This window comes from Zalophus californianus, chromosome 8 (genome assembly GCF_009762305.2).
Source record: "Zalophus californianus isolate mZalCal1 chromosome 8, mZalCal1.pri.v2, whole genome shotgun sequence".
NCBI classification, from domain to species: domain Eukaryota; kingdom Metazoa; phylum Chordata; class Mammalia; order Carnivora; family Otariidae; genus Zalophus; species Zalophus californianus.
This window is the reverse complement of record NC_045602.1, coordinates 23,618,314-23,639,139: the sequence shown is the minus strand read 5'-3', so window position 1 is coordinate 23,639,139 and position 20,826 is coordinate 23,618,314. Positions and strand designations below refer to the sequence as shown.

The 20,826-nt window shown below is 49.6% G+C and overlaps 1 long non-coding RNA gene across 1 annotated transcript in view; it reads left to right on the top strand.

The window, feature by feature from the left end:
• The first annotated feature begins 5,304 nt into the window (after nucleotides 1-5,304).
• Nucleotides 5,305-20,826, top strand: part of LOC113938160 — a 90,963-nt gene continuing 75,441 nt past the window's right edge. Inside the window, exon 1 of the long non-coding RNA XR_003524838.2 lies at nucleotides 5,305-5,537. This is a non-coding gene — a long non-coding RNA (uncharacterized LOC113938160). The remainder of the gene's footprint in view (nucleotides 5,538-20,826) is intronic.

Below are 20,826 nucleotides of genomic sequence, written 5' to 3'. Positions count from 1 at the left end.
TGCCCTTGGCCGGGTGTCCAAGTGACTCATGCCTTTTCCTGGAGGCTACGAACATGCCCCTGCCCAGATGCTGGTGCTGAGCTCCACTCTGCCCCATGGCTTCGCTGACGTCAGCCTGCCTGGGGCCATGTGACCCCTGCCAGCCTGTCCCTGCTCCGCCCTGTTTCATCTTGCCTCTGCCCTGGCGACAGCTCTCCTCCCCTCCTCATCACACTCCAGTCCCTGCTACATCACTCCAGGGGAAGGCAAGCTGGAATCCTCGCCCAGCCCCGGGTGCTTTAGACTCTGTGGAGGCAGAATAGTGGCTCCCCGGAGAGATCAGGTCCTAATCCCTAGAACTTAATGTTGCCTTCGAAGAAAAAATAGGGTCTTTGCAGGTGTGATTAAATTAAGGATCTGGTGATGGAGAGATTATCCTGGATTCTGCAGGTGGGCCCTAAATGCCACTGTAGTGCCCCTGTGAGAGAGAAGCAGAGGGAGATTTCACACACAGAGAGAGAGAGAGAGAGCACGTGTGAGAGAGCGCCTGCGAGAGAGAGAGAGAGAGAGAGAGAGAGAGAGAGAGAGAGCACGCTCCATGTGAAGCCAGAGGCAAAGACTGGAGCGATGCCGCCACAAAGGAGGGAATGTCAAGAGGCACCAGAAGCTGGAGGAGGCAAGGCAGGATTCTCCCCTAGAGCCTCTGCAGCCAACACCTTGGTCTCAGCCCAGGGAGACTGATCTCGGACTTCTGGCCTCCAGAGCTGGGAGAGAATAAATTTCAATGGTTCAAGCCTCCAAATATGTCGAAATTTGTTATGACAATGGCAGGAAACCAAGCGAGTACATGGAAAACACAGGGCAGCACAGAGGGAAGGTCTGAGGTGTGTCTGGCTACAGGTGTTGAGCACCAGCACCTGGAGATGGAGAGAGGCGCTCCTGGAAAAAGGCCCACCCTCAGATGCTCTGGCCTCAATTTATTCCATCTCTGGGCTCTCTCACCTCATTCATTCAGAGCTTCTGCCTGTTTTGGCAATGGCAAGGAGAACTTGTATTTATGTAGCTCTTCCTGTGGGCCTGCCAAAGGCTCTGCACTCCAGGCCATGCACCAGGCAGGCGGGACCCCTGCTCTTGCAGCATTCCCAGTCTGGTGGAAGTGCACCAGCCCTGGGCCCGAGCCTTGGCCTCTGTTCTTGCTGTGGCTCACACTTGGATTTGGCAGTGGGGTTGTAGACATGGAGTTCTGACCCTAACCTATTGCTCTACTTGTTTTCAGCTTCTGCTATTTCCTGGTCCCTGCCCCTCTTCCATCGGCTCGTTTCCCTTTCCAGGGTTGGCACTGGGCTCCTGCTGTATGCCTGGCCCGGCCTGGCACTTCCAGATCAGATGATGCTGACCGCTCTATCCAGCCAGTGCCCCATCGTGGACCCATCCACAGTCTGTGAATCTATTTTCTGGCCTGGTCTCCTAACTTTCTCCTTCGCCTCCCGTATGTAACTTCACACTGGGTCTTTGGATTAAGTCACTGCTCTGGCTCTCCTGATTTCTGACCCTGAATCAAAGGGTGTTAGTAATTTGTACTAATTGGCCTGCCCCCCTCTACCCGGATCTAGGATGCTGGAGCATCCAGAGCAGGTTAAAGAAGGTCAAAACGAATGGAACAAGATTTCTATCTCGTTGTGATCTTGAGATGAATGCCAACTGCACCAATGGACATTTAAATTGTCATGGTGCCTCCCAAGGAGGGAACACTTGGCTGTTTCTTCCTTATGCATTACAGCTTAGCTCAGGTTAATAGCTCCACTTTGTAGACAGTAAATGATCTCTTTGTTCAAGGCAATCTGTTTATTTTGGTGTGTCTAACACAATGACCAGCACATACAGCTCTCCCCAGCTTTCTCTTCAGTTCATGCTTTACTCTTTCTTCTCTCTCTTGATCTTTTGTAAAAAGATTTATTTAGGGGCGCTTGGGTGGCTCAGTCGGTAAAGTGTCTGCCTTTGGCTCAGGTCATGATCCCGGGGTCCTGGGATCGAGCCCTGCATCAGGCTTCTTACTCAGTGGGAGCCTGCTTCTCCCTCTCTCTCTCTGCCTGCCGCTCCCCCTGCTTGTGCTCTCTCTCTCTCTGACAAAGAAATAAATTAAAAATCTTAAAAAAATATTTATTTATTTGAGAGAGAGAGAGAGAGAGAGAGAGAGAGAGAGAGAGAGAGAGAGCAGGAGGGAGGGGCCAAGGGAGAGAGAGAGAATCCTAAGCAGACTCTTCACACTGAGCAGGAAGCCCAATGCGGGTCTTGATCTCACCACCCTGAGATCACAACTCTGAGATCATGACCTGAGCCACAACCAAGAGTTGGAGGCTTAACCGACTGTGCCACCCAGGCACCCCTCCTTCTTCTCTTTCTTAGCAAAGGGCAAGAAAGGGTGAAGGTGAACATTTGAAGTCTTGAAAAAAAAAGGAGTGTGTGTCTGAAGTTTTTGATAATCAAACTGTACCTCTTTTTAGAACACAGGGTTCTGAATGTGTCTTTCTGTTTATTTTCCTGCAGCCTATGTGGCAAGGGGGTGGGGATGTGGGGAGGGAGGGGGACCAGAACTGACTTTTACCGGGTGCCTCTAAGTACCAGGCACCTAGATAGGTACTTTGCAGATATTATCTGACCCAAGGCTCACAACAATCTCCAGAGATAGGCACTATGATCTCATTTTATAGAGAAGGGAATTGAGGCAGAAAGCTCATAAGACTTGCCCAAGGTCATACAGTTGGAATTGGGAGCTGGAACTTGAACCCATATACGGATGTATGTGCCCAAACACAAAAGGAGTCATAATAACAAAATGCTTTTTAGAAATCAGCTGGGAACATAACTCAAACTGTAGTCCAAAACACTTGGGGGCCTGTTATCTCTTTGCTGGAAGGAGGGCTGACATGGGTTTCTGAAACCTTGAATTTCTTTCTTAATGGAGGCTTGTAAGTATAAAAGGAACTGCAGTTGTAGCTGGAGGTTGCCGCCTGCAAGTCTGCTTTTTTAGACTGTGTCTTGCATTAATTAACATTCCCAGAGCTCTTTAAGATACAAAGATAAGAGATGTCATAGACATGACGAGTATGACTACAGTACTGCCCTCAAAGCGAGGAAACATTCCAGAGACGTTGCCAGGCTGATGTGTAGGTGGGTCCCGATGGCCTGCATGAGAGGGGAAGGCCCGGTGCTTGGAATCAAACATCTTCTCTTTGGAGAGGCACGAAATTATTCTGCAGGGAGAATTTCAGTGCTTGGGCAGAGGGTTCTGACCCTCCTTAATGTATACATGCTCTTTGGGACGTATTAGTGCTTATCTGTTACTTTCACCTGAGTGGGAAGGAATTTCAGATTCGGTCCAGACATCAGATCAGGTTAGACGCAGAGAAGAGCCAAGGACCTCATGCCAGGGGCTGGGAGAAGGAAGGCTGCTGTAGGCTGGTCGGACAAAAACGAAGTCAAAGACCGGCTCTGCCCAATCCCGCATTTTGCTTCGGGTTGGTCCTTAGAAGGAGCCAAGGGCCTGGGCATCGGCCCACATTAACGCACCAACTGCACACAAGGATTAGAGCCTCAGAAGTAGTTGGAAACTTCGAGAGAAAGAAAATAAAAGCACAAAGAGTGAGTCAAGGGCAGAAAGGTATTTCAGAAATTGAGGTCAAAATGATTTTCCCGGGGCAGGGGGTGAAGACAGGAACCCAGACAAAGCAACGAGAGACCCACATGTGGTGGGAAGAAGATTTAGAACCATCTAACATGTCTTGATTATCTTTGACAAGACACAGAGAATGCTCTGTGTTGCAGTGTTCGCCATGATAACTTTACCCTCCCGACAACACCCCTCAGAGATAGTACTGTTATCCATTTTACCTGGGGAAGCCGAGGTCCAGAGAGGAGAAGTAAAGTGTCCCAGGTCATCACTCAGCAGGTCGGACCCTGGATCCTGGTGTTCTGTCTCCTTGACTGGTGCTCTTCCCACCAGGCTGCTTCTCCCCACTGCTTCCCACAAAGGTCATTAACAGGGATGCAAGGAACATGAATGGACACAGCCGGGAAGAACCTAAGATGTGGAGCCGGCACACCTGAGTTTGCACCTTGGCTCCAACACTCACTTGTTGTGTGGATTTAGCAAGCATTTGACCTCTGCCTTATTTTCCCTAGTTATCGAATGGGCTGGGAGCTCCTGCCTCTTAGATTTTTAGTGCCCTATTCACTTCACACTGAAAATAAAATGCAGGTGATGATGAAAACATCATAGGCCCCACACATCGAGTAATTACTATGTGCCAGCCACTGTGTAAGCATGATCCACGTATTAACTGCTTTAACCCTTCCCACAACTCTGTGAGGTGGAGATTACCTTGGTCCCCATTTTGCAGATGAGGACACCGATGCGCACAGAGGTTACGTTGCAGAAGGCCCCTTGGGAGTACGTGCAAAAGTTCAGTCAGAAAGGCACAGATAAACCGCTGGGACTGGGGCTAAGGAGATCCGTGGGGACCGGGGAAGTGGCGGCCTTGTGCCTGCTCTGCGCCCTGCTCTGTGTCCCTCACAGGCTTTGCTCAAGCGGGAGCTCAGTGGGTAATGCCCTCAGGGATCCGTTTCTTCTTCCAGGTGCTCCCTGCCCACGTCATTTCCCCCAGCAGTGACTCTATCTCCCGCCTATTTCCTCCATGCCATCTGTCAGCTGCAGACCTCGTGACTCAGTTTACCTCTCCTGTTCGGCTTTGTCTCCTGCATCAGGTCTTGACTCCATCATCCCTCACAATCCCCCTCCCCCCCCAGGACTCCCAGTTTCCTGTCTTTTGCTCCTCTGGTTTGTCTAGTTCTAGGCCACCTATCACTTCCCTACCCTTGCTTCTCAGAGTCTGATCCTGGGAGGCAGCTTACACTGGCTTCAGCTCCCGAAACGTTTACCTCCAGGAGCACCACCTTCCCACCACCCCCGCCCCTCCCCCACCAGCAGAGGCTCTAGGGAGTCTGCATGCCAGAGTAGAAGAGGGAGGTTGGATGTGATTGACCTTTCAGAGTACTCTGCCTCCAGGCAACTATTACTATAAAGGAGCCCAGAGCTGGCACATGCTGAGGCTGGCCCAGGGAAGCAGAGTCCAAGGGATGCGCACCTACAGCTCCTGGTCACACGCTGCTCCCAGACCCAATAAGGCATGTGGCTTCAAGGTTGCGTTCCAGGGACAGGGCCATCAATCCAAGGCCTTGCAAAGTAAACTGAGCCCTCGTTGCTGGCCTTCTCGTTCCAGTGACGCTCTCTCCACTCCACCCCTACCCCTGGCTCAGAATGTGTTTAAGAAGCTACAGGTGGTGGTAGTCAAGTCATTGAACGATGGAGTTAAAAAAAAAAAAAGCCACTTCGGTTACACGGGGCAAACCTGGAAGGGCAGAGATCCAGAAAGCCCACAAGCCACGCCCTTAGGACAGGTGAAAGAGTGACTGGAGCTCGGGACACGGCACCGCGAAACAGCGCGGCGCTTCCGGGGCCTCCTCGGAGCGGGGGCACAGACCCCCTGCGCGCAGCCGCGGTGAGTAACGACAGGTGCACTCCTGGGTCCGTCTCAGAAGCTGCCGAGGCCCTGAAGCTTCCCTCCGCCCCCTTTCTGATTCGCCGCTGCCCTGGGACCCCCGGGGCCTTCCTGGAGGCGGAGCAGCGCGCCTTCCTGGTCCTCCGCGCAGCGGCCGGGCAGGGCGGGCAAGGCGGGCAAGGCTCCGCGTTCTGGGCGGGAGGAGGGAGTGACCTGCCCGATCACACCCACCTCCCCCAAAGCTCCTTTTAGCGCGGGCTGTTCCACTTTCCCTGTAGCTTAGCAACCTGAGCCCCTGACAACTGATTTACTGAAAAACAGCTTGACTTTCTTGGAGCAGGTTTTCTCTTTTCTTTTCTCTTCCTCTCTTCTCCCGTCTCCTCTCTTTTCCTCCCTTCCTTGGTTCTTTTTATCAAATAACCAAAACCTTGACTATAACGAGGTTATAGTCCTCTCAGGGATGCTGGTTTCACCTTTTTTTTTTTTTTTTGCATGCATGGACTCCTGCACGGACACCAGCTTTCTCCCTGGACTTCCAACTTCACATCTCACCCCAGTCCTTTCTCCACACTGCAGCCAGATTGATCTTTCTAAAGCTCAGTTCTGACAAGCTTCCTCTCTTACTTAAAAGCCTTCGATAGCTCCCAGGAGAAATATTCTCACATGGTGCTCCAGCAGCCAGCCCTGTCTATCTATTTGATGTCACCCCAACAGCTCACTGTCACACCCTCTCTGCCCCACCAGATTATAATTCTCTTTCTTGCCTCCATGTCTTTGCATATGCTGTTCCCCCTGCCTGGAAAGCCCTATGTGGGCTTGCTTAGCTGTGAGATGTTCTTTAAGATTCAGCTTAAACATGGGCTCCTCTGTGAGCCTTTCCTGATCATCCCCCAGGCAGCACTGACCATCCCTTCCCCTACGTTAATGGCTTGTATATGGACCTGCACTAAAAATGTCATTTTTTGGGTGGAATTGTCACTAGACTGTGAGCTCCTGGATGGAAGGGAGTAGTTCTCATCATCCAACACGTCCCCCGTGCCTAGCATAGGGCCTGACGTATAGCCAGTTAGCCATACGTGATCAGATGAGGGAGTGAGGAAGGAAGGAGGGAGGGAAAGGTGGAGGGAAGAAAGGAAGGAAAGAAGGAGGGAAGGAAGGAGGGAGGGTAGGATGGAGGGAGGAGGGACTATATGTTAGAAACAAATGACTGAGAATCCAGAAGCACCGTCCAAGGGGGCAGAGAATGAAGATCAGGTTGGCATCTGGCCACTAGGATGAAGAAGCCATTATGTGACTTCTTTTTGATTCCCAGGCTCCAGCCTTGTGGATCAGAGGCAAAGCAAAGTGGGCTTCTGGAGGCCTGGCTCAGGTACATGGTAGGAAAAAATGAAAAGCCAAACCAGCCCGTTTGCTCCTGGATCTATTCCTTGCCTGTCTCTTGCTCTATTCTGAATCACAAGGAGCCTGACCACGGAGGCTTCATGTCAGGGGCTTCTGGCTGGGCTTGGCCACTGGACATGTTGGTGGGAAACTGGAGGCTGAGAGGAGGGGAAGTGACGGTATCTCTCTCAGCCTCGTGGCATTTCTTGCCGTGACTTTTTGAGTTCCTGCTTCCTGCCGGATAAGCCTGCTACTATTCCAGCTTTGGGTAGGTGATCCTGGCCCCTGGGCTCAGGTAACTCTGCCTCTCCCTCTTTTTGTCCCTCTGGTCCTCAGGGATGATAGTCGCTCCCAGCTGCTGGAGGATGCTTCGTCATCCTTTGGCAGATCCTCAGCTCCTCTGTCATTCATGTAACTCCCCGCATTACACCCCTTGTAAATATTCAGAGTGGTTTCTCTTGTTTGGACCCTAATATTCCAGTTTTGTTTAGTGACCACAATAGGGGGTAAGGTCACCGACATTGCGTTGCAGGAGGTGGTGTATTTACTTTTGTCTTTTTCTAGTTGATTATGGGGTTAAGGTTGTATGGTTTTATATGTTTAAAACAGATGGGGAGAGTTGAGTACATTTGTTTGGTCGGCCAGACTGCATTGCTGCTCAGTGTGAGCTCTGAGGGCCCTCTGTGTAAGTTCTGTATAAGTAACAGGCCTTTGGACTTCAGTGACTCTGCGGGAGCCCTGTCCCCAGCGCCCTGTCCCTGGGGAGAATACCGGGGTGGGGCCTCAGCTCCTGAGTTCCCTTTGGAAAAGTGTCACGAAAGGGGATGTCAGGGAAGCATGGAGCTGGTGAAGGAATGAGCGGTTTGGAGAAGGCAGGAATGGGCAAGATGGGGAAGAGAGAGTAGAACAGGTGTATTAGTGTTTAGCACAGTGTCTTATGTAATAGGGCTCAACTGATGTTTGTTGAATGAATGAAAGAATAGGGGAAGAGGAAGAACAGGTGGAGAGTGTGTGGGTAGTACTGGCAAACATCTTTGGACCTCTGTCTCCATTCCCGCTGCTGTCACCTTGCTTTAGGGCTCCCAAATAGCTCCCCTATGACAACAGCCTCTCAACTGGTTTCCTGGCCTCCAGTCTTCCTGACCACTGCTTCAGGGGACTTTTCCAAAATCACAGTCTCAGTTGCTTGAGCCAAATGCTTTAGTGACTCTTAGGTAGGGATGACATTCTGTTGAATACTTCCAAGCCTCACCTTCTAGTACCTACTTTCAGTCTGGACTCTTCATAACATTCCTCGCTCCTAGAACGTGTGTGTGTGTGTGGGGGGCATGGTTTCCCTATAAGGGATGGTCCTTACCCTCAGTCCTGTTCCCTAAACCTGCTTCCTCGGTTTCTATTTTTGTCCCCCCCCCTTTTTTTAAAAGATTTATTTATTCATTTGAGAGAGAGAGAGGGAGAGAGGAGTCCAATGGGGGGCTCAGTCTCGTGACCCATGAGACCAATGACCCAAGCCAAAACCAAGAGTCAGATGCTTAACTGACTGAGCCACCCAGGTGCCTCATTATCTTTGTCCTTTTAAGGCCTGGGATCCAACTGTGATTTGAAACAGGGTTGGAGAAAGGCAAGTTGGGTAACTGAGCTCAGATCTGGCCCTTGACCCCACTGTCTGCTCTTCTTCCTCCTATAAATTCTTTTTGGCTCTTGAAAAGTCTGGAATGGTGGCCCCAAGCCAGCAGCCTGGAGGTCACTCACAGTGGTTCATAGTCTGGGCTCCTGAGAGAGAGTGCATAGGGAGCCAGGCTCTTAGTGCACAAAAGGGCCAAGCCACCCCCACCGCCCCCCCCGGCCCTGGGCAGGCTTTGTTCATGTTCAGAGCAGTCTCAGGATGCCTGCTGCCAAGCTGTGTGCCAGAGCAGACGTGAGGTCTGGCTCTGGGCAAGGGAGGAGGAGACAAATGAGCTCCATGAGCTTCCCCGCTCCCAGGTGGGGTAGCTTGTGACGGCACGGGAAGCCACAACGGGACTTGGAGATCCTTTTGCTGGCTTTGCTGGGAGAGCTAGAAGATACCTAATTCAACCATACCGCTCAAATTCAGTCCAGTTAACGTTTTCAAGTGCATGTGGTGTGGCATGGGGGTTTTGCCTTGCACAGACCTGGGCGTGAATCCCTGCTCTCCTACTTACCAGCTATGCAGACAAATTACTTCATCCCTCGTTTTCTTCATCTGTGAAGTAGAATGATAGATACCCACCTTATAGAGGTCTGAGTATTTTACATCTAATAGGACTTCAATAAACTGCTATTTATTAGTTTATTAATTATTTGGGACCTCTTGGGTCTAGACTCTGAGCTTGGCCTCAAGGCCACAAGTGAAGACTCAGGGATAAATAGGATCTTGTCAGGACTTTAGGAAGCCGACGGTATGGAGCAGGGATGGGCAGACTATGGCCTGTGGGTCAATTCTGGCCTAGGGTCTGTTTTTGTAAATAAAGTTTTATTAGAACACAGCCACGTCCATTGAGTTGCATATTGTCTGTGACTGCGTTCATGCTACAAGAGCAGAATCAAGTAGTTGCAACAGAGACCATATGACCCACAAAGTCCAAAATAGTTATTTTTAAAAAATATTTATTTGAGAGAGAGAAAGTGCATGTGCATGAGTGGGGGCAGGGACTGAGGGAAAGGGAGAGAGAGAATCCCAAGCTGACTCAGCACTGAGTATGGAGCCCGATGCAGGGCTCGATCTCACGACCCTGAGATCAGGACCTGAGCCCATACCAAGAGTCAGTCGCTCAACAGACTGAGCCACCCAGGCACCCCCCAAATTGTTATTATCTGGACCTTTCTAGAAAAAGGTTGCCGACCCTTGGTCTGGAGGACAAGACAGATATATCATCAGGACAAAGCCTGTTGCAGAAAAAGTGTGAATCATCTAAACTGATGGCCCAGATAAAGAAAGAATCCATTCTGACTTGGATAGGCATCAGGATTCTTAAGCCAGGCTTTGAAGGCTGAGAACGAAGTTGATCCTCAGAGCCTTGGAGTGGGGAGGAGAGGGAAAGCATGTCGAGTTGGACCACAGAAATTTTACAGGAAGTTCATGCATAAGAGGATGGAAGAGACTAGAGATTAAATGGCTAGCCCAAAGCCATACAACTTTGGAGTCACAACTTGAACCTGGTTCAGTGCCTTGTAGAGTTTACATTACCGTGTATTTAGATAGCATTTCATAAAATACAAAATGCATTTACACATATTGTCTTATTAATTCTCACCCCATTAAGTGTAGATATTACTAGTTGGATTTTACAGATGAGGGACACTTAAAGGGATTAAGAGTCACTCAGCCAAGAAGTGACATTGCTCAGGCTTGAATCCAGGGACCGTGTCTATGACTGTGGCAAGGGCACAAAGCTCATGCAGGTTGGAACTCTGTCACAGGAATATGTCCTGGTTAGCTGGTGTATGATATAAACGACAGACCTAAAAATACAGACAAGGTAACCTTCGTCCTGCAAACGCTGTAGGTTATTCAGAATTCAGTGTCTTTAGTAAAGATCTCTTGTATCCAGGTACAGAGCTAGATGCCGAGAGAGAAACCCAGAGAGGTACGAGACAGGACCGTATTGGCCTCCAGGGGCTGTGGGTTTAGTTGAGGACACACCCTCAAAGTGCCACAATGTTATGAGGCCGTGTATGCCAAGTGACCAATGTGTGGTGCAGACAAGGGCACGGGAGTTAGAGGCTGTATCAGGAAGGCTCCGTAAAGGGTGTGGGGCTGGAGCTGGGGTTTGGCTGATCCTACTACATCTTCTCCATCTCAGAATCCTCATAAAGCCATAGAACTTCAGAGCTGGAAGGGACCCCACTTCTATCAATTTACAGATGGGAAAACTGAGTCCCCAAGAAAGGATTGGGTTACCTGAATCAGTACTGAGATAGAATTCAAACCCGGGTTTCCCTTGGAAGTCCAGGACTCCTTCTCAGCACTGTTTCGCCCTTTACTTCTGAATTAACGCCATGGACTTGGAGCTTCCTTTTCAAATCTATATACTATAGAGTGCTTGTAGAGGAACACTCCAAACCGCCGATGGGTATGTGATGCCCCTTTTTCTCTCCTCTTCCTGCCTGTCCATTTTTAATATCTCCATGCTTCCGTCAGGATAAAGACCGAGTCTTATCATCCTGAGAGGCTGTTGAGGATAAGAGATAAGAGAGTGAGATCTGGCCTCAAACTCTCTGGGTTTGAACTCCTGCTCTACCACTTAATCACTGTGTGACCCTGGCGAGTACATACGACCATTCTGTGCCTTTGTTTCCTCATCAATATAATGGGTATCATCACAGAAATGACCTCAGAAGGTTGTAAGGCGTACATGAGATAATTCAGGAACAAAACAGAGATTAGTATCTAGTATCTAGTAAGTTCTCAAAAGAAGTTAGCTAAATTATTGTTACCAGCCTGGTATTTATCTGTCCCTGCAGTTGGACTCCAGCCCATTTCTCCATCCTGGCCTCCCCAAACAGGTCTACTTACTGTCTTTTATTAGCCTTGTGCCATTTTGCCTCCTGAACTCTCTCCTCTCTGTTCACCTTCTCTTCTCTGCATTAACCTCACCCTCTTTCTACTTACCCGTTTTACTGGATGCCTTTGAAGCCCCAGCCTCTGGTCACCTCTTCTTTCTTAGAAGTACTATAGCGCTCAGTCTGAAGCCGTCCCGTGGCGTCCTGCCGCTGTTACCCATCTTGTGGGTCCACATTCAGCCATCCCAAGAGGCCAGGCATTCTGGGTTCACCTGGTATTTCACATCCAACTTTGCACATGGCAGGGGGCAGGCAGTCATTCACTATGTCTTCCTTAATTGAGCACCTGTGATATGAAGAGACCTTTACCGAACACTCAGGACACAGGATTGATGAGCGCCCTCTCCAGCCACACAGTGTGGAGGGAGACACAGACTCACAGCCAAGTGCTCTGCCCTGGAACAGATATGGGACCACAGCTCAGGGGGGTCTGTTGAGGGAGGAAGTAGTGATGGGATGGATGTTTGAGGGTGATGATGAACAAGGGTGGTAGAATCGAAGAGGGAGACGCCAGAGTCGTTATACCAGAAGGGAGCGTGGATCTGGGCACCGGAGGACAGGGAGGGGTTAAAGCTGGCTCTGGGCTTTCCAGCCTAGAACACTGATGGTGTCTGTCTGAGATGTACCAGAGCTTGGCCAGGGCCTCCGTGAGTAGGGAAGAGTGTGAGGACCCAGGACCCAGCTGAAGGGAGGTCTGTTACTCCATCTTCAGCCTGCGGACATACCTGCACGGGAGGCTGGGACACAGCAAGCAGACCGACAGCCAGGGAAGAGGGGTATCTGTGCATGGTGCTGAGGAGGTGGCCCAGAGAAGAGGGATGGGTGGAAGCAGCCAGGCCCGAGGGGACACAGGCACTTAGGGGGGAAGGGTGGCTTGGGAATGGATTCTGAGAGTGCCCACTTCTGACAGCGCTCTGGGCACCTGAGGACAGGGGTGGGGTTTTAAAGGCCCCGCTCACACTGGGCGGTTTTATTGGCAGAAACGGGGAAGTACAGGAGGAGCAGGAGGGGTTCACGTTTGGGTTGGGGTGTTCTGGGGCAATAGCAGCCTGAGTCCGAGATGCTATCTGCAGGTACAAGCGCCAATGCCCAGAAGGCTGTTGGGAGAGAGGAACTTGAGTTTTGGAGGTTTGGGGCTCAACAACTTTGAAGAGGTGGCTGGCACTGAGGGAGTGAGTCCATCCTCTGAGGGAGAGGCCATCAGGGAGCGAGGAGGGCTGAGGACCAAAGGGACTAGGGGGCTGGAGGAAGGGGCCCCCAGAGAGAAGTCAGAGTAGTAGGATGCGAACCAGAGGAGGTGTGTTGGAAGAAAAGCTGGAGGTAGACAAAGCTTCCTTGATTCAGGAGTGGGCCTATTTCCTGTGGCAGTTCTGAGCAAAAAGTCCATATTGAAGGAATGCCCACGCAGGGTCCCTAGTCCATTTACTTTATACGAATGGTAAACCGAACTATACAAGGTGAACAGAGGTGGGAGGGGCCCGCTAGGACTTCATAGCAATTTAATTCTATGCGCATGTCAGAGCTGACCAACAACAACATCACCAAGAAAGAATCTCCCCAGTGTCTTCCAGTGGCCCTGACCCCTTGCCTTGTGACAGGGAGCAGATGCGGATCGTGGCGGGGAACACAGTCAGTGAGAGACTCTGAGGGAATAACAGCACATGAGCACCTTTAGTGCGTGGGGGTCTGGGGACGGGAGAGAGTGAGAGACTGGCCTCAGGGAGCTTCCAAGAGAATGTAGTGAGCAAGGGAGGCCCAACACCACCTGGAGTGGGACAGGTGACACCGGACAGGTATAAAATACCAGGTCGTTTCAGGAGGCAGCATCGGGTGGGAGGTTGTGGGTGGGCCAGGGAAGCCCCTCAGAGGGCAGGATTTCAACAGGTGCAGCCAGGGGAGGGTGTAGGAGGTGGGGGACCAGCGTGAGTAGGGGGTGACGCCAGAAAGGTAAACTGCACTCAAATGGCAAAGGGTCCTGGATGCGGGGCTGAGGAATTCACACCGGAGCTTGGCAGTGGGAAGCAGCCACTGAAGGTTTAGGGCAGGGGACACACTGACAAGAACATGATTCAAACTGGCTTTTAGAGCTCACAATGGAAGTCCTACCTGCCGTGGATTGAGGTAGGGAGCGCCTGGTGCCAGGGAGGCCTTCTAGAAGGTTGTCGCTACAGTCTAGTGATAGCCTGAGCTTAATCATTTTCCTGTAAAGGACCTGGAGCCACCTTGCCACCCTCCTTGTTGTGCTGACCCTCACTTGCTGTGGCAGACAGGGCTCCTGATAAGGTGGCCAGGTTATATAGGTTGGTCGGGCAGCAACTGCGGCAGGGTGCACGTGTCACAGATAAGCAGGATCCTCTCTCGAGCGCTGACCTTACCCAGTCACTTCACCGGGGGAGAGGGGGGGAGATGGGAAGGGGCCTGTGGATCAAAGAGCTGCACCTGGCTTGTCCCTTTCCAGTTAGCTCTGTGCTTCAAAACTGGGGCATTTTATGAGTGCCTGATGGTCAAGGGGGTCACCTTCCTTGCAGGTGACTTGTTTCTTTTTTCTAAAGCCCATGATGTTTATAAGGGGACTTGTTCCTTTCTATTCACCAGTTATTTGTTTACTCTCCTGAGTGAGGAACTACCTGGAAGTCAAGAATTTCGCCTTTTCCACAACCTTGCATACCTTACACCATGCTTTGTACGTAGGAGACATGCAGCATTCTTGCCAATGACAAACCCAACAAACTCTCCTTAACTCCCCCTGGATTCTCCAGTCCTGTCCGCAAGTGCTCAGACAGATCCTCGCCCTGGGTAACTTGTGCTACAGGATCTCAGCAAGAGGAGACAGGATACTCATCAAATAAAAACATCCTCTTGGCATCAGCATTTTCTGAGGGTAGTAGAGGAGTTGTTCTCCCTTATGGGGTTTTATAAAGGTATGTAAAGAGTTAATTAAACCTCTGCCCATGGGACCTGGCCATATAAAGGCATTCCACCCAGAAGGAATGTGGGAATGTGCCGGGAAGCAGGTTTCTCTCTAGGCTCTGGGGCCTGGAGTGCTTGAGCCAAGGTTAAGGTCTGGGGCCCTGGGGCCGCAGACACAGGGAGACAACCGGTCCCTGGGGCCACTGAGAGTGATGGAGAGTGCCTGGCTTCCTCTGCCTGGCCTCTGCCTAGAGCAGAAGTGCCCCTGTGAGCCCAAACAGTGACATGGCTCCTGAGTGGGGAGGCCTCAAATTAGGGGTAAACATTACAGCAGCTGCTGTTGCCGAGTGCCCGCTGTGAGCGGACGTGCTGCCACGAGCTCTTCCTATGTGACCTCACGGCCGCCCCCTCACTCTGGGAGGACAGATGGCCATGGCATCCACCTGGAAGACTGGCCCTCTTGGCCTGTCACTGGCCCTGGGCCTGCTGCTCATCTTCTGTGTCAGTGTTGTTCTCAGCTGAACCCCTGGGACCAGGCACATAGTCGGTACTCAGGAATGACTAATGTTGGGGGTCTTATCTTTGCTCCAGTTTGAGCCTGTAGGACACAACCCCTCAACTTCTCTGGCCCTGCGAGGACTGGTATCCCTTGGCTTGCCAGGGAGAAATCTTCATCTTTCTTCTCCTCTCTGTTGATGGATGCTTAATTGCTTTAAGACCGCCCTCAAAAACATTTATTCTGTGAGGTCTTCCTAAATTCACTCTCAGATCTCCTTCAATATGTATTTTTTTTGTATGACTCAGAGTTTTTTGTTTTTGTTTTTCCCCTCTCCAACTCTTTCCCTCTCCTGCTATAATCCCCACTCCCCACCAAGCAGCCTGGCCTTTCTGAACCTGTCACCTCAGGGAGGGATGTGGCAGGACAAAGGAAGAAACAAAGGCATCTTCTTATTTTGGGGATACCATAAACTTTAGGATCCCTGAGTGGACTCTGGGCACAGAGAGAGGGTTTGGGGGAAACACCTGTGTAAGTGGAAGAGAACTGAGCAGGGGGCGAGAGAGGGGAGCCCCGGGCAGGTGGCAAGGCCTCCTAAGGGGATCGCCTCATGGTGAACCTTGGCCAGTGAGGCCTCGAATGGCCTCACAGAACTTCCTGGGCCCAGCGTGATACAGAAGAGGGGAATGAGAGGAAGGACAGGAGCAGAGAACAGTCAGGGCAACCTGCGTGGGGCATGTCGACTGAGGTCTAGATGTGTCAATGAACCCCAGACCAACCTGTGGACGAGATGCCCCTTGGCACTTTGCAAGCCCCCCAGAACTTCTGGATACCTCAGAGAAAGGCAAGAGGAATCACAAAGTGACGGAACTTAGGTTTCTGCTTCCCCAAGGGAGGGGGACTTGGTGTAGAAGATAGGTTCCTACAGGGGAAGAGAATAGTGGTTAAGCGCTGAGCCTCTGGAACCAGACTGTGTGGGTCCAAACCTCAGCTAGCTGTGTGACCTCGGGCCAGCCATTCCACATCATTTCTCTGTGCCTCGGGGTTTTGTTTTTATTTTTTAATCTCTCACATGGCTGGCTCTGAAATGGTGGTTCCTATATTTGTGAGACAGACATGAGTTCGCATCCTGACTCAGCCACTAACTAGCTGTGGGACTCGGGGACAGTAACTTAACTACTCTGTGACCACGTTTACTCATTGTAATCCTTACCGAACTCACAGGCTTGTCGCGAAGATCACACGGGATGTATGATATTCCTTTGCTGGTGCTCTATTGTGGAGTTGATGTCTAAATGGAATGCATTTTATAAATGCCGACTATTATGATGATTCTTGTGACTTGTAAGTGGATTATGAATAACTCAAGGGCAATACTGATTTTCAGCTGTGCTAAGAAATGGATGTGCCACTCCTAGGTCCCGTCCTACCCCAGCCTAGCTCAGGGCCCCATCACAGGGCAGTTCAGTAAACATCTGTTATTAATGAGGGTTCTTAAGAAATAGATGTCATTTCGTTTACAAAGAAGCCGAACACAAGGTTTTGTTCTAAGGGTCCAAAGAGGGGATCTGGGCAGGGATTGCTTGGCGGGGGCCAATAGAACTTAACAGTTTTGACTCTGCTCAGTGCTGTGGCTAGTTTTCTAAGTGGGCCTGACCCCAGGCAGGAATCCCAGGAACCCGCTGGGGCTGTGGGGATTTCTGCCCTTTCTTAGCTCCCACATCCTGAGTGGTGTCGGCAGAAGCACGTGGATTTTAGATGCAGGTCTAAATCTCAACTCCACCCCGGACAAATGTTGTGATCTTGCGGGGGCTGCCTACTTCATCCCCTCCTGCCTCAGAGCCTCCATCTATAAAGTATAGCCAGCACCGCCCCCACTGGGTATGGTTCCTGTGGGGATGGAATCTGAGCACGCATCCCTGGCCCTTTGCTTGGGGCTGGGCACAGAGGAGGTGCTCCCAACGCTTCTTTTCATCTCCTCTTCCCTTCTTGGGGAGCTGGGTTAGCAGGAGAAACTTAAAAGCAGGCAGCGGGGCTTTTCATCCTGCCACGAAAGGGATGGCGCACATGACGTTGGCCCCTGACGATTTCCTAGATGCGCAGCCACTTACGGGATGTACAAAGCCCTCACCCTCCTCTGGGGTCAGAGGAGGTCAGGCTCCTGTTTGTGAAGTGTTGTATCGTGTTCGGAAGACATTATACACTGCGTCAATATTTGATGAGGCCTCAGACCCCGCCGTGCGCTTGGCTGGCGGATTGCTGTGTGGTTACAAAATGTCCTGTACCTGACGTGACAAGCCCAAGACCTCTGTCCTATGGGGAAGAGTGGCCATTTGTCCTTCAGGGAAGACAGCAGGGCTGATCTGGCTCCCCATTGGCCGCTCTCATCTTCTTGCTCCCATTTGAGAAGAAAATAATAGTAATACCTACCAATTACTGACTGCTTATGTCAGGCACTAATAGGTCTTCTCTCCTTTAGTCCTCAGAAGGGCTCATTTTACAGTTGAGAAAACCAAGGCCTGGACAAGTAAGAAACTTGCTCAAGGTCAAGTAGTGAGCTGTGATCTGAGAAGGGCCAGCTAACCAAGGAGAAGTGGTATATGGGTCAACTCGCCCTCAAGAACAGGGACCTTCCGAAGAGCTGAGGCACTAGGGAAGCTGAGGGACTCAGGACTGTTGCTGCAGGTGGACTGTGTGTCTCCTCAGATCGTGGATGCACCCTCTTGGATGCCCATACAGTTAGCACTGCATCATGTTCAGTCTGGCCATCGTTGGGATCTCCAGCCTGGGCACAGCCCTTGTCCGGCTGGGAAGGGGGTGTGCAGTGTTGGAATCATGGATTAGACAAGATCACGGGTGCATAAGCACTCGCCACGGTGCCTGGCCTGTGATAGGTACTCTGTCCTTGTTATTTGAATTCACTCTAGAAGGGAAGCCTAGGATTTTCGTTCTGTAAAGGAACTTAACACGTCTTGACTCAAACCCCACATTTTACAGATGAAGAAATTGGGCCCTAGAGGGTTGAATCAGCAGCCTGCCCAGAGTCATATGGGGAGTGACCTGGGTGAGCACCCTGAGTTCCTGGATTAAGGCTTTACACAACATAACAATAATGCCCTCCTTTTTAAATTGAGGTATAATCGACATACATTGTCTTAGTTTCAGGTGTATAACATAATGATGAGCTATTTGCCTATATTCCTAATGATCATCACAATAACTCTAGTTATATCATCTGTCACCGTACATAATTATAGAATTTTTTCCTTATGATGAGAACTTTTAAGATTTACTTATGATGAGAACTTTTAGGATTTATTCTCTTAGCAACTTTCAGATATGCAGTGCAGTGTTATCTGTGATAGTCACCATGCTGTATGTTCCATCCCCATGACTGATTTATTTTATGACTGGAAGTTTGCGATTTCTGACTCCCTTCACACATTTCACCCACCTTGCTCCGCACCATCAACCTGTTCTCTGTGTCCATGAGCTCGTTTGCGTTGTCTCTTTTTAAGATCCCACATATACGTGAGATCATAGGGTATTTGTCTTTCTCTGTCTGACTTATCTCACTTAGCATAAGGCCCTCAAGGTCCATGTTGTCACAAACGGCAAGATTTCCTTCTTCTTCATCATTTCTGAGTAATATACCATTGTGTGTGTGTGTGTGTGTGTGAGAGAGAGAGAGAGAGAGAGACAGAGACAGAGACAGAGACAGAGACATCTTTTTCCTTTCCTCCACTGATAGACAGTGAAGTTGTTTCCATGTCTTGCCTATTGTAAATAATGTTGCAATGAACATGGGGTTGCAGGTATCTTTTTGAGCTAATGTTTTCACTTTCTTCAGATACATACTCAGAAATGGGATTGCTGGATCATATGGTACTTCTATTTTTATATTCTTGAGGAAACTCCCTACTGTTTTCTGTAGTGGCTGCACCAATTTACTTTCCCACCAACAGTACACAAGTGTTCTCTTTCCTCCATATTCTTGCCAATGCTTATTATTTCTTGTTAATTTGTTAATAGCCATTCTGACAGGTGTGAGGTGATATCTCATTGGGTTTTGATTTGCATTTTTCTGATGCTTAGTGATGGTTTCCTGTCCCTGTTGGCCATCTGTATATCTTCTTTGGAAAAAGATCTATTCAGATCCTCTACCCATTTTTCAATTGGATTTTTTTTGCTATTACTTTTATGAGTTCTTTATATATTTTGAACATCAATCCCTTATCTGATATATAATTTACAAATATTCTCCCAATCAGCAGGTTGCCTTTTCATTTTCTTGATGGTTTCTTTTGCTGTGCAGAATCTTTTTAGTTTGATGTGGTCCCACTTGTTGATTTTTGCTTTTGTTGCCTTTGCTTCTGGTGTCAAATCTAAAAAATCATCACCAAGACTGATGTCACAGAGCTAACTGCCTATGTTTTCCTCTAGGAGTTTTATGGTTTCAGGTCTTACGTTCAAGTCTTTAATCCATTTTGAGTCAATTTTTATGTACAGTGTAAGAAAGTGATCCAGTTTCATTCTTTTGCATGTAGTTGTCCAGTTTTCCCAACACCATTTATTGAAGAGACTGTCCTTTCCCCATCGTGTATTCTTGGTTCCTTTGTCATAAAATAATTGACCATATATGGTAGGTTTACTTCTGGGCTCTCTACTCTGTTCCAGTTTTCTATGTGTCTATTTTTATGCCAATATCATACTTTTTTTTTAGAGAGCGAGAGAGAGAGAGAGAGAGAGGGAGAGAGCATGAGTGGGGTGGGGGTGGGGGGGGAGCAGCACTGGCAGAGGGAGAGAATCTTAAGCAGGCTCCACACTCATGGCATGAAGTCTGACACAGGGCTACATCTCATGACCCTGAGATCGTGACCTGAGCCAAAATCAAAAGTCGGATGCTTAACTTACTGAATCACCCAGGTGCCCCAATACCATACTGTTTTAATTACTATAGCTTCACAATATAGTTTGAAATCAGGGCGCATGGTGCCTCCAGCTTTGTTCTCTCTCAAGATTGCTTTGGCTCTTTGGTTTGTTTGTTTGTTTGTTTTGATGGTTCCATACAAATTTTAGAATCGGGTTTTCTATTTCTGTGAAAAATGCCATTGGAATTTTGATAGGGATTGCGTTGAATCTGTAGATTGCTTTTGGTAGTATGGACATTTTAACAATGCAATAATGTCCTTAGATGCCCTCTCCTACCCTTGACTCTGGAATTTAGAGTTACCCCCACTACAACACTCCTCCAGCCATGCCTCTCTTTATGAGTAAGGAGTCCGCAGAGCCAGGAAGATGTGACTAACTAGAGTCCATGCCCCTCTTGGAGAACGTTCTCTGTATACCTAGGGAATCTTTAGGGAACCTAGGATTCTCTGCCCAAGTGGCCCCACACCTGCCTCTAGTCTCTTCAGGCTTCTTTTCCAGGTCCATCCTACCAAAGGCAGAGATCAAAGCCAGTATGGCCAGTCTGTGCACCCCTAGGGTCAAAGAGTGGCAAACTGGATGGCTATTAGTAGGGTGTGTGGATGGAGCCTGGACATGTGGTTTAGGACATGGGCAAGGGGAGTGGGGATAGGAAGAGGAGTCCATGAGCCCAGGGCTGAGCATCTGGGGGCAGGCTGTCTCTGTACAGCAGAATTCCAAGGAGGATAAGAGTTCTACATTTGAACCTGGACTTCTAAGTCATTGTGAATATGTATTTGTCAAGATAGGATTGTATAACATATTTTATTTGTTTGTTAACTTGATCTACAAGTTTTAAATATTAGAATATGTGTATGGGCCTCCATTTGACCTCTTGTGCTGGGCCCCACAAATATTAGGGGTGGCCTGCATCATGGTGAACAGTTCTGAGAGCCTCAGAACAGATTAAAAAGCCAGAGAATCACCCAAGGAGATGGCTGGGAGAACATG